This window comes from Mus pahari, chromosome 21, assembly GCF_900095145.1.
Source record: "Mus pahari chromosome 21, PAHARI_EIJ_v1.1, whole genome shotgun sequence".
In the NCBI taxonomy this organism is placed as follows: Eukaryota; Metazoa; Chordata; class Mammalia; order Rodentia; family Muridae; genus Mus; species Mus pahari.
In genome coordinates this window covers 4,311,029-4,324,025 of record NC_034610.1, presented here as the reverse complement: position 1 = coordinate 4,324,025, position 12,997 = coordinate 4,311,029, and positions in this window count along the sequence as shown.

Here is a 12,997-nt window from a genome sequence, read left to right as displayed (position 1 = left end):
AGAGAAGAGAAGAGAAGAGAAGAGAAGAGAAGAGAAGAGAAGAGAAGAGAAGAGAAGAGAAGAGAAGAGAAGAGAAGAGAAGAGAAGAGAAGATAGTAGGCCAGGACAGGAGAGAGAGAGGGATGAATGGGGAAATGTTGCTCAGAGAGGGAATAGGTCTAAAGGCAGTGGCAGGGGACTAAAGAGCATGGTGGAGTCCATGTAACACAAAAGAGAACTGGGTTCTTTTGGAGGAAAAGGATCAGCAGTAGGAACAATGTGGTTGAGAACCAAGGCCTGTTACTTCGTGTGCTAACTGGGTATACCCCCGTTCCCCTATACTATAGTAGTTATTATAGTCTGTGTTAAAATACAATCTCATCACAGATGATAAAAGCAATAGAATTTTTTTAAAGTAGAGAAATTTTGGCCCTATTTGTAGGTCAAAGCTCCTATAATGCCAAAGACCAAAAATAATGGTGGAGTGGTAGGGGAGCCCTTGGTACAAAGTTCCAGACTCCTAAATGTACCAGCATTGTGCTGTTCTCAGTGCTGGCCAAGGATAGGCTATTTCTGGGTTGCTGTGTGCCTGTTTCTGTTTTTATGACCTCTGTGTACCCACAAACTAGAGTCACGGGAAGACCTTGTATGGAAATTCTACCACAGTCTCAGAACCCCTATTGAGAGACTAAGGAAATGTCAAAATATTCCTAGACCACATCATGTAAACGGTGTTTCTAGATGATGCCTTTCTTTAGACTTCGGTTTCGAGTACCAGCAGTAGGGGTGCAGGGGGCCTTGGGCCATAAAATTCTCAGAACAGAAGATAGGATTTAAATAAGTGAATTTTGCCAACTTTCAAGGGGTCTTCCACAGGAACAAGGAGACCCCCAGCACATAGGGATGCTTCTGTCCTGAAACAGAACAAGACGCACATGAATGCCAGGGAGTGATCGCTGAGTGACCCCTCACATTTGTCCAGTATTTGGCAGCTATTACCTAGCAAACAAAACCCACAGCCAACTCATCTGATCAGTTCCAACACAAAAACTCAAGTCTGTTTGGCTCACAGAAATGCCTGGTGTGTGTGTGTGTGTGTGTGTGTGTGTGTGTGTGTGTGTGCGCGCGTGCGATGAGCTTAGCTTTGTGCACACAGACATGCATGTGCACATACTCACACAGTCACATTTATTAAAGATAAATTGTTTTTAATTAATATAAATCATTAGCAAATGGTATAAGTGGAGAAAAGGAGAGGTGAGCCGACTGCATCTGTCATTATCTGTTCCCTGAGACTGTACATGCTGGGTGCCCAGCTGCTATTGGCTCATCCACCCCAACTCCCCTGCCGTGATAGACTGTAGCCCTAAACAGTGAGAATGAAGGCTTTCTCCCCTAACTCATGCTATTGGCCACAAAGTGTCACTAAATTCAGAAGTATTGTGTTCATACAGTGAACAGCTTCTGACCACCCTGCAGTTGGATTATAAATCACAATATATATTATAAATCACAATAGAAATATCCCCAAATATTTAGAAATTAAATAACACAATTACAAATTACATGCAGCTTATACTTGAAATATGTGTTATTTGTTCTACATCATGTACACATTTTTTTAAAACCTAACACAAGTTTGAGAGCCTCATTTCCAGAGTGTATCCATAGCCACATCAGGGGTGGGTCTGGCCAAGGAACCAAGATCCACCCCAAAATACTGAATGTGTCCTTTCCGGGAGGAGACTTATGCATGAACTCATTTTAGTATTCACAGTGCTACTGAGTGCTGAGAGCAAGCATTTAAATATTCATGGTGTCTACTGAGTGATAAGTGCTTCTCTGGACAGTGAACAAAAGGAGCCCATACCCATGTTCTGGAGGGCCTACATTTTAATGGAGGAAGGCTGAAAATGAACAGGATAACCACCCAAGTCATGCTTAAAAGAGTGAAATGCTCACAGATAAACCAAAGCTAGGCGAGCTGTGAACAGGGCTCTGAAGGAGTAGTGGGAGTTGAGGAGATGCTGTGGCCAGGGAGAAGCATTCCGGTAGAGGAAACTGAGGCCAAAGGCTCTGAGGGGGCTAGGAGATGAGGGAGAGTAGCCCCCACTCAAGAAAAGGAGGAGGCAGATGAGTGTCTGAATGTGGAGGTGGGGGAAGGAATCTGACCATAAAATTCTTACTTTTCACATTCTTTAGTTTTTCGAGTCTTACTCATTAAATTTTATTATTATTGTGTATGGTATGGTATACATATGCATATGTGTATGAGGTCTGTGTGTGCATGTGTGTATGAGAATATTGGTGCATGTGCATGTGTTCATATATGTGTGTATGTGTATGTGTACATGAATGCATGTGTGTGCATTTGTGTGTGCATTTGAGTGTGTGGGGGTATGGTATATTGTGGTTCTTCATGTGTTTGTCTGTGTGTACATGTGTATATGGGGATGTGGGTACATGTGCATATGTATGCATATATGTGTGTATGTACATGTACATGTGTGGGGGTATGTGTACTTCTTTATGTGTTTGTGTATGTGAGGTATGTGTATGCATGTGTGTATGGGGATATAAGGATATATGTGGGTGCATGTGCATATGTGTGCATATGTGTGTATGTATGTATATGTGGTCTGTATGTACATATGTACATGAGGATATCAGTGCATGTGCACATATCTGTGCATACATGTGATCATGTATGTGTGAACATGTATGCACATGTGTGCATATGTGCACATGTATGTGTGAATTTTAGTGTGTGTGCAGACATAATTGTGTCAAAGTGCATGTCTGGAGGTCAGAGGACAATTTTCAGGAGTCACTTGGCTCCATCCATCGTACACAACAAGCATGTTTACGTTGCTGGCCCATACCTTGTACTTCGTTCAATAGGAGAGTCAAGGAGGAGGAGCGGAGCCCCTTTGACTGATGGTTAGGAACCAGATCTTGGCTGCACAGGGAATTAAATGAGAGACCAGGTGAGCATCCTCCACATTGACCCAAGAGAGACTGTGATGGCTGAGTCCAGCAGGTGGCAGTGACAGTAGGGAGAGGTGTCTAATTTTGCATATTTCCTGAAGCGGTGCATGAGACAGATAGGAATCAAGTGTAGCGGTGAGTTTAGCCACACCATTTTGGCTCCCAGTGGGTCATGCTGCCATCGACCTGCCCACGAGCTCTGTGGAACACACACACACACACACACAGCAGGTTATTCTAAAATGTCTAACATACATTTCCCTCCAATACTCCTGGCTTCTAAATCTATGTTTTATCTTTGCTGCCCTGTTACCTTCTGGGCAGCCCCTCCTGTAGGGCCGCTTCCCTTTCCACCTACGTTTTGGATGAATTTTCTTCCACAGCCCTAAATCTGATCTGTCTCCCTCAGAGACGTGGGCATCCTTCCCTCCTTCCTCTCCTCTGGTCTGTCTCCCTCAGAGACATGGGCATCCTTCCCTCCTTCCTCTCCTCTGATCTGTCTCCCTCAGAGACGTGGACATCTTTCCCTCCTTCCTCTCCTCTGGTTCCTGCCTCAGTCTACCTGCCCAGCCATTGGCTCTTGGCTCTTTATTGATCTATCAAAAACCAATTGGGGACAAAGACTTTCAGCATTTGGACATGCAGATTCCCGATTTGGGGGGCTGGATTAATCCAAAGCATTGGAACCAATCCCTAACATTCAAGGTTCACCTCAGTATTTTTAGCCTGAACTACTGGGAGAGTGGAGTTACCATGGAAAGTCCAACTACACCAACTTACAAACTTGCTTCCAAAGATCATCTTTTTAAAAATTGAAGCTCAGAACACACTTTCTTTTTCGCAAAAACTTTTGGTGAAGGTATTTCAAGCTTAGCAAAACAACATACATACATGCTACATACATACATACATACATACATACATACATACAAAACCAGGAAAGATCCCTGGATTGGCTGCCTTCATGAAAGCTGGTAACAATAAAAATAAAGTTTTCAAAATTCTTAGGCAAATAGATGGAACTAGAAAATATCATCCCGAGTGAGGTAACCCAGTCACAAAAGAACACACATATACACTCACTGATAAGTGGATATTAGCCNAAAAGCTCAGAATACCCAAGATACAATTCACAGACCACATGAAGCTCAAGAAGGAACACCAAATTGTGGATGCTTCGGTCCTTCTTAGAAGGGGGAACAAAATATTCACAGGAGGAAATACGCAGACAAAGTGTGGAGCAGAGACTGAAGGAAAGGCCATTGAGAGACTGCCCCACCTGGGGATCCATCCCATATACAGTCACCAAACCCAGACATTATTGTGGATGCCAAGAAGTGCTAGCTGCCAGGAGCCTGATATAGCTGTCTCCTGAGAGGCTCTGCCAGTGCCTAACAAATACAGAGGTGGATGCTCTCAGCCATCCATTGGACTGAGCACAGGGTCCCCAATGGAGGAGCTAGAGAAAGAAGCAAAGGAGCTGAAGGGGTTTGCAGTCCCATAGGAGGAACAACAATATGAACCAACCAGTACCCCCAGAGCTCCCAGGGACTAAACCACCAACCAAAGAGTACACATGGAGGGACTCATGGCTCCAACCGCATATGTAGCAGAGGATGGCATTGTCGGTCATCAGTGCCACTGTCCCCAGCTCTTTCTATGGATGTTAGAGATTGAACTCAGGCCCCCATGTGCAAAAAAGATCATTTTACTAACAAAGCCACCTCCCCAACCCCTTATAATATTTTTAATGTTTCTATTGCTTTTTCTTAGCTATGAAGGCAAGTTTGGCCATTTCTTTCAGTGTGGAGACTGGTCAAAATGGAAGGCATAGACGGTGACACACAAGAACAGGTACATTGTTTAAGCTGCTGGGGACAGCAGTTCCTTCTACCATAAAGAAAACAGCTTTATCACAACTGGTGGTCGTATAAGGCCACCTGATTTACCAGAGCTCTGGAAACTGAGGGAGTGGCTTGAGACACTGGGCAGTATCTCCAGAGAAAGAAAGGTCAGTGCCCCCACCTTACACGTGTGACCCGGAGAGCAGCCAGCACATGCGCATGTGGTGAACCCCCTCACTTCTCAGAAGTTGTGAGGAGAGTAGGAATCCCCACCCCCACCCCCAGATGCCAAGCAACTTATCCCAACTTAAAAAAATAAAATAAAATGTCAGAGCCATGAATGAACCCAAGAGCATGGACACAGTCAAATGGCTATACTAGGCTCTATGATGACCCTCTTTGTACTACACGTGAGGACCAGGAGGCAGGGCTGCCTTCGTGGAGTCAGTAAGCTAGTGGAAGTGCCCAGCTTCTGTAAAATCCTGGTAAGGCTGCAGAAGACCGTGTTTCAGAGCAAAGGTCTGAACTCTGTGCTGCCACAAGATAGCCCTGACATGATTTCTCTCCTATGCCATCGTCGGCTGCCCTGTGGGTATTTCTGGTTCTGCCCAAAGTTGATGGTGTAGTCACCCTCTGGCTACAAACAAGCCGCTCACAATATGGAAGCTTGCTTCCTTCTGGCTGGCAGCAGCTGAGAGCCTTGTGTAAGTGGAATCCTAGCACAAGTGGGTCAGGGTGCTGAGCTGGCTGTGGCGTCAGCAACATTCCTGAGTTATCTCTTGGAGCTGCCAGTCATCAGCAATAAGCAGGCAGAAGCCACTGGCACAGGCCACTGCAAGAATCCATCCCAGCAGACAACACTGGCAGCCCCGAGGGACAACGGAGTCGTGAATTTCGTCACTGGTATACTGACATAAATTGAGCAGGGCTTGAATGTCACACTGGCTATGTGCTGGCTTGTTGGTCTTTCCCACACACAGGCCTCCAGTTGTAGTGACAACAGATCTGTCAGACTCTAAGTGTCAGAATCTAAGCCTTCCCGGTGACCCTGAGCAACCTGTAGATGAGACAGTCTCCTGGGGATCAACAGAGCAGTCCCCCAAAGAACATTCCAGAGCCCAGTTCCAGTCTCTCCTTGCTGGCACTTGCTTGGCACCATGATGCTTTAGAGGCAAGTGACAAGAACACACAGTTTCAAATAAGTGAATGGATTTTTTTTTTGTACTCCCTAGGTATCTAAATTTACTGACCAGAAGAAAATATCTTAAAAAGAAAGGGATGTTTTCATGGCATGAACTTTAACCTTGCAAAAGGATTATTCCCCGTTATCAGAGGAACAAAGCTGTGTATGGATCCCCTTACTGCTTGGCCAACATCTGGTCACCTGATCAGATAAGAGGGAGAAAGATCAGGTGCACAAACCCCTCGGGGTCTAGTTGTGTTTTCACAAGGCGATAAGCAGACATAGTTCGAACAGAAAGGGCAAGCCGGGAGGAACCAATTCCAAAAACACCATCGGAAGGTTAAGGAATCTCCGTTCTTTAGTAAACTGGAGGAAAGGTCAATTGCATAAGCTGGCCATGTTTAGCTTTTCAAGACGTCGTGAGTGCCAGCCCAGAGCTCCATTCAAAGAGAACTGAACACTAGCGAGTAGGCTGTTGTTCAGGACACAGCTAGAGGCCCTGTGTCATCTAAGCCACATGACCTACCTCTCTGGGCCTTCATTTGTTTTCTCTACAATAAGGATTTTAGCATGTGTTCTGACTCAAAGGAGAAGCTGCTGGTACCTACTGCTGGAACCAAGAGAAACTGCAAAAAACATCCTACACTATGCAGAGCACCCCAGACACAAAGATCTGGTCATCTCCAAACTTAAGTTACACTGAAGTTAAAAAAAAAAAAAAAAACAACAACAAAAAGAAAACCTCTAGTTTCAACCACTTCAGATGATATTTCAACAAGAAGACATCCAACCCAGACATTCAATAGCCTACAGACTACCCAGGGTGTGTCTTCTCTAGAAGGTCCCTTGGCTTGAAATTGTCTCAAGTTATTTCTTTTCATTATAAGTAACAACTTTTATACCATACCAAAAATATGTGGCTAAAATACTCAGTTTTAATAAAAACCAGCAAAACTTTCTGAGACTTTGGGAGCAGACCCCTGGGAAACATTTCCAATGGTGTGTGCCTCTCCTTGGTCTTTGGGGTATAACCCAACCCGTACCCAACAGTAGCATTAATATTTGGGAAGCTATCTTAATGGTTGACAGAATTACATTTTCCAAAGACGTGACTCATCCAATAATGATTTCTTTGGCGCTGAAAGCAAGAACTCATCTCACAAAAGCCTCGGCCAGTGAGGGAGGCAGAGAGTGTCTGTGTGAGGTCTCAGTAGTGAGCCTACACACACTCCTAAGAAGAAAACCGAGGTGGGAAGGGCCTCCCTACAAAATGCTCTTGTGCCTTTTCCAGTAGAAGCTTTGCCTAGAAGAAAACGAATTTTTCTCCCCCTACCATGCTACTTTCCATTCCCTACATTTCCCAAAGCTTGGATGAAAAGCTCCTCCCCAGGGCTTCCTCAGGGACTCACCTTGCTTATGTTTTATCACACACACACACACACACACACACACACACACACACACACACAAAACTTCACTTCTCTGTAGCTGTCTAGACTTTCCTGAAGAGAGAGACTATGCCTTGCTTCTTTCTGTATCCTCAGTGTCTGGCCACAGTGAGCATACAGTAGGCACATTATAAATACCAGCTGACACTGGTGCTCATGCAGACTCTAGCAGACCAGGCTATCTCTAGTGCAGAAAAAAATGCAGGATAGAGCATCATTGGCTACAGATCTCAAGCACATAAAAGGCTCATAGAAGCCAGGCTCACAGAACAACTTGGAATTGGATAAGTGGCTCTTGGGTTTCCAGGCTAATGGGTGTAGTAGCCTCTTGGTACCGGAGTTGAATGACTAAGGGGGAACAGATGTGTAACCTCAGGCCTGTAGGTCATGGAAGGCTAAAACTGAATCCCCAGACAAAGCCAAGGAGCAAGATGATCCAGCCTCCCAACCCAGGAATACAGAAGTTAAGGGATTCGAAAATAACTTCATAAATGTGATGGTTAACCTCAATTGTCATCTGGACAGGATCTACAACCACAAGACAGCAAGCCTGTGGCTTTGTCTAGATGGGATTCTCTGGGCTGGGTTAGCGGAGATGGGACAATCCACCCTAAATGTGGGTGGTACCATGCATATGGGCTCTTGTCCCAGTTGAGTGAAAAGGAGAAAGCTGAACACCCGCATTCATCTCTCTCTCAGCATCCGCAGATGTTAGGACCAGCTATGTCAAGCTCCTGCTACCATGACGGGACCACCATGACCGGCCATACCGTCCAACTGTAAGCCCAGTTCAGCCTTCTCTTATCTAAGTCACTCTTGTCGAGTATCCTGCTGCATTTACAAGGCAAGTAACTAACACAGTGGGCATGTTCCCAAAGTCTAAAGGACGTTTTTAAATGCGTGATCCAAGAATGCAAAACTAGAGGGAAAAGAGAAATGGGAATAAGCCAGTCTCCAAATACAAACTCAGTCTCTAAGTAAAAGGCCCTGGGCAAGCCCACTTGCAGGCTAAACACACAAACAAGAAAGTCAGAGAGTTGAAAAGACACACAGCCTGAAGCACAGAAATAAGGAGACAGAAAAACACAGACAAAAAGATAAAGAAGTAGAGGCTCCCTTTCTGCTCCTATAACAGGATGTCCCAACGTGGGTAAATTATAAAATAAAATAAAATAAAATAAAATAAAATAAAATAAAATAAAATAAAAGCTATCCCTTACAGGTCTAGAGGCCAAGACGCAGGACCTCAGGGTCTGGCAGAGTCTGTGTCCAGTCAGGGCTTCACCAGTGTTTTCTGGCTGTGTACCTCACACAGCAGGAGCAAGGACACATGCAGGAGTAGGTCTATGTGGTACTATTATCATTATGTTATTAGTCCCAAGAGTGGAGTCCTCGGGAGTTGGCGGGTCCCTGAAGCTTTCACCCCTCAAACAGAACAGCTCCTGACTTAAGATGGCCCCAACTTACAGTGTTTCAGTTTTATGATGGGTTTATCAGAGTACAAAATACACTTAGGGAAGGGGAAATCTGGTGCTCTCTGTGTGTGCCCATGTGAGTGTGGACCAGAAGACGGCCTCAGGTGTGCTTCCTCCTCAGGCACATTTCAACTTGTTGCAGGGGGCACTGTGTCGTTGTTGTTGTTGTTGTTGTCGTCATTGTTGTTTATGCTGACAAAGCACCCAGGACCCTACTCTCTCTGCTCGCTGTATTGGGGATCAAAGTTGAGTCTTCATGCTCCCACTTTACTGGGTGAGCCATCATTCCAGGCTTTTAAACACAAATTTTAACTTAACAGTAACAGATTCAGAAAGGCTGCATTGATATGCAATCAAAATTTACAGTCTCGGCATGCAACCCCAACCCAAGTTAAGAGACCCCATGGGCTCCACCATGTAAAGTTTGGGAGGACGCCAACATTAGGATGACGCAGGCTCCACCCTCAGGAGTACAGAGCTAAGACTGTGAACACACAGGAAACTCTCACAAGAAGACAATCAGAAGGGAGCTCCCTTCATTTATACAAAGCAAACCCAAGACTACCAGCCATGGACCCGCTGACTGCGTTTCAGTGGTGGGTGTGTCCGTTTCCTGTGGTTGCTGTAACCAAAACGCCACAACTGGGCAGCTTAAACCAACAGAAATACCTTCCTGCAGTTGTATGGAGTAGTCTGAGGTCATGGTTGGCAGGCCCTCACCACCTCTCACACCTGCAGGGGGATCCTCCTTGCCCTGCTGTGCTTCCCCGGTTTTCCTTGGCTGGTAGCCATGGCACGTAGTCTCTGCCTCCAACTGTGACTCTTCTCCTCTTCAGGAGGGATGTCAGTCCCATTGGACAAGGCCCTCCTACTCTAGCATGAGTTCATCTTAACTAATTAGTTCTGTTCTGGCCTTTCTAAATGAGGTCACATCCTGAAGTGCTGGAGGTTAGAACATCAATGAATTTCTGGAAGGATGTAACAGTAATTCATCCTTTTTTTTTCCTTAATGGTAGTTAATGTTTCTAACTGAAAAGTCCTCTGTAGAAGAAAGGACCACGGGAGATGGCACACTCCTTGCCCATCAGGTTTGAAAGAGGGGAATCCCTGGGATGGTAGTGGATGCCCTGTTTGTTCCTGCTTCACTCTAAGAGCACAGAGCACATCAATGGAGTGAACCTCAGATGCAGCAAGTGAAGGGTTTAGTGCTGTGCAAGCCTGCCTCTATGGGTTCTGGAGAGTCATATTCATACCCACAGAGCCATCTCCCCAGTGTGAGATCCCTTTATATAATACCTCAGTTCACTCCTTGATCTTAGACCACTGGTTCTTTATGGTAAAATAATCCACAGCTCAAGAGAGAAAACACACGGTCAGAATCTCATGCAGCTCATGTTGTACAGTCCAGCCCATCATAGCATATGTAAATGTCTACCGAGGTGAGACAGGTTTGCAGACCTTGGCAAATTTTGCTGTGTTCCCATAACAGATGTGATCATTAGCTGATCCATCCCATCTCAGGTGTCTACTGTGATGGAGCTAAGAGACAGTACCACCTTTGGCTCTGAAACTTTTTATATGTATGAGTGTTACATACATATACATCACATACACATACACACACATATACACATGTATATCACATCATGGAGTGCCCACAGGAGCCAGAATCCCTTGGGCATTGGATCCCTTTGAACTGGAGATGGTTGTCAGCTGCCACATGAGTGCTGGGAATCGAACCTGGGTCCTCTGGAAGAACAGCCAGTGCTCTTAACCATGGAGCCTCTCTTTTCCCACCCTGACCCATTTTTAAGGTGTTAATGGAGTAAAATGGAGTTGAAAGAGTGCTCCCTCCTTGTGTAAATCCCTTTACGTATTCCTTTGTCTGCACTTGCTATAGCCATTTCTCTGTTTTGATTTTAACTTCATTGTATTTTGAGTACTTGTGATTGAATCTAGGGCTTTCTTCATAAAAGGTAAACAGTACTGTCGAGGACCCAGATCATTAGGATGTGTGCTGGCCTGAACTGTAGACAGTGATCCTGGTCTGGCAGAGACTTCATCCTCTCCCATTCAGATGTGACGGCCACCACGAGCAGAGAATTAATGACCTGTGAGCACCACAGAGCCCTAGGCAGGATCAGCACTGGCTCAGACTTTGCCGGTTGATGATGTGAGCACAGCACAGCCAACCCCACCAGGTCCTGAGAAATTCTATCCTAAGCTGTGGCTTCTTCCTTAAGTGTGCTTATAATCATAGCCTGGGGATGGGGGGCGGGGGATGTGGAGGTCAACCTTGTGAAGGGAAATGTGGGATGGAGAGCGAGGCACCACAGGCTCCCGAGACCCCTCAAAGTTCTGATCTGCCTTACACGGCATTAGACCTAAGACGGCTTCCGGAACACGGGTGACCGAAGCCGGGGGTGATGGCTGCTTCCCTGACTTCATGGAAGTCCTAACACGTGATGGAAGTCCTAACAAGTGATAATGCTTGCCCCCCTTCTGAGTTACCTCATCAGGCAGGGCTTTCATTGGGGGCAGAGTGATGATGTAGTGAGATGTGATTGGCTGAGGATTTAGGGGCTTGGGATTGGCTCAAACACTTAGGGCTGGGCGATAAACTCAGGTCTACACCCTGATGCTGGTCTCCAGAGTCTGATTCCTGGGACTCGTCACATGACTCATCACCTCTCAGCACCCGTTCTCTGCCCTGTTCCCACAAAAGCCCTCATTTTATAACTACTTCTCTCAGCGATGCCCTATCCATTCCCTCCTGTGCTTCCTTCACACTGCCAGAAGGTGCTACACAAACTGCCAAGGAAGGAGGCAATGACCAGCGTGGGACAACAGCCCTAAACATGCAATAGTGGCTCTTACGTCTTGACGGTAACCAACAACTGTCTAATTGGATTTAAGGCCCTATAGAGTTCTATAGGAGGGAGATAATGCCTGGGAATGAAACCTAGTCAGCTAGCCGGGGCTAGTGAGATCACGGATCTTAGAAGAGAACCTCACTCTGCCACTTTACTAGGCCAGCATAACTCCTAACTGCATCCTAAATACTAACTGTAGCCCGCCCCCCAACCCCCATCGAAGAAGCTTCTCTTTGCAGCAGCGACCATTACAAAACACAAGTGGCCAAAACAGAGTACACCTGTGATGCCCAGCCCTAACGGATATATCTACAACCCAACCCTTAAACCTGAAGCTCAGAGAATACTATGGAAGGTGGACAGAAATGTAAGAGCCAGAGGACAAGGAGGCCTGATGCAAGATTTGTATCACCTAGAAATGACAGGGAAGCTACACCCATAATACTTTAATAATATGGCTGTCTAAACAAGACCTGAACTTGGACAACACCAAGGGACTTGTTAAAGAGGGAAGGGGAAGTCAAGGGGACCCCACCCACAAAGCACCACAGGCGACTAGGAGGCGCTGAGGGGAAGAATTGGGTTTCCCCAGGGGTAACCTAACTGATTATCCAGTACCTGTGGTCAGCCCTAAATTCATGTACATATAAGCAACACTAAACAGATGCAGCTAGGCTGTCGTTATACATTTACGTACATATATGTAACTAGTAATTCAAGAAAATGAGACCATGGAGGAGAAGTGGGAGAGTTTGGGAGGTACTGGAGAGAGGATGGAGAGGAAGAAAAGAATGTTATATTTTAATTTTAAAAATTGAAAAATAATTTAGAAGGGGGGGTGGTCCCACCTGTCCATATTATATTCAGAGTTACAAACCCCATTGCTCTGGTCCCTACATCCATGAAGATGTTTTGAAAAGGGCTTCCTTTCTGTGCTTGACTGATGTTTTGCTATTCTTTTCCTATTGTGATAAAAAATATGCTAACAAGAGCAACATAAAGGAGAAAGGGCTTAGTTTGACTATGGATACAGTCCACCATGACAGGAAACACATGGCGGCAAGAATAGGAAGCTGCCTGGTTACATAGCACCCAAATTTAGAAAATTACATGAACAAAAGGAGGGCAGGCATGATGGCGCACGCCTTGAATCCCAGCACTCAGGAGGCAGAGGCAGGTGGGTCTCTGAGTTTGAGGCCAGCCTGGT